This window comes from Triticum urartu, chromosome 2A (assembly GCF_056163025.1).
Source record: "Triticum urartu cultivar PI428250 chromosome 2A, HENAU_Tu73, whole genome shotgun sequence".
NCBI classification, from domain to species: Eukaryota; Viridiplantae; Streptophyta; class Magnoliopsida; order Poales; family Poaceae; genus Triticum; species Triticum urartu.
This window is the reverse complement of record NC_141874.1, coordinates 457213719-457218766: the sequence shown is the minus strand read 5'-3', so window position 1 is coordinate 457218766 and position 5048 is coordinate 457213719. Positions and strand designations below refer to the sequence as shown.

The window sequence follows — 5048 nt, the reverse complement described above, 5'->3', positions numbered from 1 at the left end:
GGTAGCTAATTGTGGTTCCGGTCGAGGTGAAGATACCCCGAACAAACCCCTCAAAGGATTGTTTTCCATAGTAACAAGTGACAGTAAATTTCAACACACTATATAAATGTTTTCTTACCAATTTCCACTTACCAAAGGTGCTTCACTCCCCGGCAACGGCGCCAGAAAGTAGCCTTGATGACCCACAAGTATAGGGGATCAACTATAGCTCTTTTCGGTAAGTAAGAGTGTCGAACCCAATGAGGAGCAGAAGGAAATGACAAGTGGTTTTCAGCAAGGTAATGTCTGCAAGTGCTGAAATTGTAAGTAACAGAGTAGTTTGATAGCAACATATTTTGTAACGAGCAAGTAATGATAATAGTAACAAAAGTGCAACAAGATAGCCCAATCCTTTTGAGGAAAATGACAGGCCAAAATGGTCAAAGCGTTCTTGAGGGTACACGGGAATTTCATCTAGTCACTTTCATCATGTTGATTTGATTCGTGTTCGCTACTTTGATAATTTGATATGTGGGTTTACCGGTGCTTAGGTGTCGTTCTTACTTGAAAAAGCCTTCTACTTATGATTAACCCCCTCGCAAGCATCCCAACTATGAGAAAAGTATTATGGATAAATCCTAACCATAGCATTAAACTTTTGGATCCAATCAGTCCCTTACAGAATAGCGCATAAACTAGGGTTTAAGCTTCTGTCACTCTCGCAACCCATCATCTAATAACTAATGCACAATGCATTCCCTTAGGCCCAAAATATGGTGAAGTGTCATGTAGTCAACGTTCACATGACACCACTAAGGGAATCACAACATACATACTATCAAAATATTGAACACATATCAACTTCACATGATTACTTGCAACATGATTTCTCCCGTGACCTCAAGAACAAAAGTAACTACTCACAAGTGATAAACATGCTCAAGATCAGAGGGGTATTAAATAACATAATGGATCTGAACATATAATCTTCCACCAAATAAACCATATAGTAATCAACTACAAGATGTAATCAACACTACTAGTCACCCACAAGCACCAATCTATAATTCTGATACACAGATTGAACACAAGAGATGAACTAGGGTTTGAGAGGAGATGGTTCTGTTGAAGACGTTGATGGAGATTGCCCTTCCCAAAATGGGAGAGTTGTTGGTGACAACGATGACGATGATTTCCCCCTTCGGGAGGGAAGTTCCCCCAGCGAAATTACTTTACCGGAGGGCAAAAGTGCTCTTGCCCAAGTTCCGCCTCGAAACGGCGACGCTCCATCCCAAAAGTCTTTTCCTGATTTTTTCTAGGTCAAAATGACTTATATATATATATATAGATATATATATAGAAAGTCTATTTAAGACCCAGGGTGAGGACTGGTCGATGCCGCCACCGTTCTGCGATTGGAAGAAAGGCCCATCCCTCGCTGTAAATTTACATCAGGGGCGAGGTAATTTTACCTTTTATGCGTTTACTCAGAACACAGCCCACCTCTCCGTCCTTTTTAGAAAGCTGCGAACGGTTTTGGGACTAACGACGGCGAACGGCGGCGTGGTGCTCAATGTTGCCAGGTTGGCTAGGTCTTGGGCGGCGCCCGTGGTTGGTGATGGCGGTGCAGGCTTAGCGGCGTGGTACTCGGTGGCAGTTGGTGGCCTCGGCGGTGCGGTGAGCTCTCTGGTTCCTCGGTGACGGGCAACACAGCGGGTTATATCGACTGCGACCGCTTCGTGCTCTGCCCCGGCCACGACGGCGCCGCTCCATCTCGCGAACTATGACGGCATCACGGTATGCTCTCCACACTTTGGTTTTTTGCCCGGATTTATGCCCCTGTATTTTTCCTCCTGTCCTCACCCAATCCATTGAGGAACTTAAGCATAATCGTGGGCATGTCTTGCCGGTTGTGGCGGCTGCCATGGTGCGAGGGTGTGGCCCTTCACAGATTGAACAATTGATGGATACCTGTGCTAGGTTCCTGAAGTTTTACTGGCTTCAATTTGGGTGCACAAGTTTTGGTATGGCCTTTGGCAGATTTGATAATGTGCGCCTTCTTGCTATATCAACCAAGATTGAACAAAAAATCGCATGGCCGTGGTGATCTGGTCCACGAGATAGATGACTAGATGTTGGGGGTAAATAAAGAAGAGCTTCTCTCCAGATCTGACCAACGCAGTCCTACTAATCTCCAATCTTTCATAAATAGAGCTACCAATGCGTTTGTGTCTAATGACTCCTCAGGTTCAGTGGCTTTTGTATAATTACTCCTCAATTTAGCATGCCCATATGCTGCATTTTCTATCTGCCGTGGTCCATCAAATATTAGTTGTTAGATTAAGAAATAAGAGCTACTTAGTGTAATCATTATGGATCTATGTAGGTTTGAGGTCTCTGGGTCTTGAATTAGGCAATAAAACGTGGGTTGTAAGATAATTGGGTTCATAAATTGGTCTTCGGATTTATAATTTTGTTTTTTGAATTGGAACCTCATGATTCCATGACTTAAACTGGCTCAGCAACATCGCTGGCCAAGAGTACAGATACATCGTTCGGCAGGTCGTCCAACTACAGCCGGCGGGGCACCTGACCACCACTACCCATTGCAGCAAGGGCGTTGGCTACCTTATTACAATCACGAGGAGTACAAGAAAACATCACATTGGTGAAGTTCAATCGAATAAACATCACATTGGGATATATATTAGCTTCAAGAGTAACAGTTGAGCTCAAAGAAGACGAAGCAAACATTATAACTAGTACTGAGATGAGAAGTATCTCAGGTCTGTAGTTGCAGAATCAGGATGGATATTATAATGGATTTTCCCATTTGAATTGGGTTTCAAAGATGAGTTGTCGCGATATGTATTTTTTATCTTCTTTTATTTTAGTTCATAAAACATATAGGGTAATTAGTATTACTTCTATATTTCTGTCCACTTAAACTCTTACTGATTTATTCCAGTTTCTGTTTTTACAAATAATGGTTTAACCATTGTTGTTTGTGTTTGTGTTGTAGCCTGCTGTGGCTTAAGATGAGCTCAAGCCTGAATCCTTTAGTTTAGATCGTATTACTTTTCTCAGATTCCGTGGTCCAGTTTTGGTTTGCGTTGCTCCAAACCTAGCACTTGCAGTTGCTTGTTTCAGAAATCCAAGTTATATGTCAGATTTCGGCCGTCGAGGTAAATCCTTCCAGCTGATGCATATTATCATTATGTGCTTAATTACTACATGTGCAGTCGTCTCATAATTATTGCGACCCTAATTTTTATGGAATTTTCCTCCATTCAGCCTTTTTAATTTCCTTCAGAAATACATTCAGCTTGTTTGGGAGGGTAGACTTATAAGGATTTGTGTATAAAAGGTTAATGTTCTAAAGACGCTCTTGCTGCAATACAACGTTGGCATGTAATGTGCTTAGCTATATTACTAACCAATGACTAGTTATGCATCTTTTCATGTGAAAAAAAGAGAAAAACATGGCTTACTTTCTGCATGCGTGTGGCCAAGGCATAATTTCTGATCCATCATAGAATGGATATTTTTTCTTCTAATCATGTGAGGCGCCTTTGTTGCTACCAAAATAGAATACATATATCAACCATTTACTACTAAAACAATAATCATATTTATCGACTTTCTACTTTGTACTGAAGCTTACCAATTTAACATCTGTTTTGGTACATTCTTGAAACAAACGTAATTTTATGTTTCTTGCCCAGCCATTGTTTCTATACGGATCCATATCAACATTTTTTAATTCAGATTCATATAAATTGTAAGGCATTGCTTTTGGTCTTCTTTAACATGTTTTCTTGTCTTTCAGAGGAATCCACTCAAATATGACTTATTTGTTTCCTTTCACCTTTTACTACTCTACACTGCCAGATTTATTTATTTTCCATTTTTTACTTATTTATCTACAGATTATCTGCATGATTTTCCATCAGTTGCATAACCAGTCTTCTGTTGAGTATTTTGATTTTGTCATTGGGTAGCTGCAAGCGAGTCGTTACTGCTGAAACTCTACCTAGAATCTATGTTGTTTTGGCAGGCAATGGTACCCAGGTAGATGGACTAGCTGCTTGCTCCGTGCCCGTTCTAGTGCACGCTACATCATATATAGATGTACATAGTTCAGGGAATGAGAAGTCAATACATGCAGGACCGAATCTGGAGGTAGGCACCAAGACCCAATAAAGAACAACTCCTGATGGGTTGTAATCCATCGCCTCCTCCAGCAACTCCTGCTGATCAGCAGTAATGAGCAGCCACGGTGGAGGAAGCCCCAACAAATGGAATGGCGCTTCAACCACACTTTGTGACGTGCAAGTGTCAGCCTTCTGCAAAATGATGCTCTTGGCACAGAACTGTGAAAATTAGAGCTTTTGGGGGGTTCCTGGGTTAGTAGTGTTGCGCTTTTGATCCGTTCCATCTCTTAGTGTGGTGAATTTAATGACTTTTAGCCATTAAAATATATCAGAACGAATTATGATGCATTTGATTGTGTCAATTACATGGGGACTGCAGAGTAGTATGAGTATCATTAGTGTAATTTGTACAGCAAAAATAGTTCGTATCGTCAAGACAATGTACTTACATGTTAACTCCCTCTCACTTTTAGTTGTTCGAAAGTACTCCCTCCGTCCCATAATATAAGAGAGTTTTTTAACGCTCTTATATTATGGGACGGAGGGAGTCGGTAGCTCCAGCTTGAATTGCATAACGGAAAGATTTGAGTACAATTATCCACATATTTTATGGAGAAAACTTTCAGTGGTATTGACATGGCTCATGGTGTAAAATGTAAAAGTATGATTTTGTTTGACTGGGTACACTGGTTGTAAAGGCCTTCCTTAAACCTACTTTGTGTAGTTATTAACATCTCCTGCTGAGTATGTATGATTTATAATAGCTTGTCCTTATGGATGGTAACAAAGCTGCAGTACCGCCAATATGACATTGCACCATTATCTTCTTGAAGTGTTCTAGAAGATGGACATTCAAAAGGATGAAGGCTATGGTGATTTCAGCTATTTCACATTTGTTAGATGCATAATTCCACA

General features: G+C 40.8%; 1 long non-coding RNA gene across 1 annotated transcript; it reads left to right on the top strand.

Annotated features, from left to right (window-relative positions):
- Positions 1-1474: 1474 nt before the first annotated feature.
- Positions 1475-4589, top strand: LOC125537760 (uncharacterized). Its single transcript, XR_007296074.2, has 2 exons — positions 1475-3164; positions 4037-4589. It is a non-coding gene; the product is annotated as an uncharacterized LOC125537760 (long non-coding RNA).
- Positions 4590-5048: the final 459 nt, after the last annotated feature.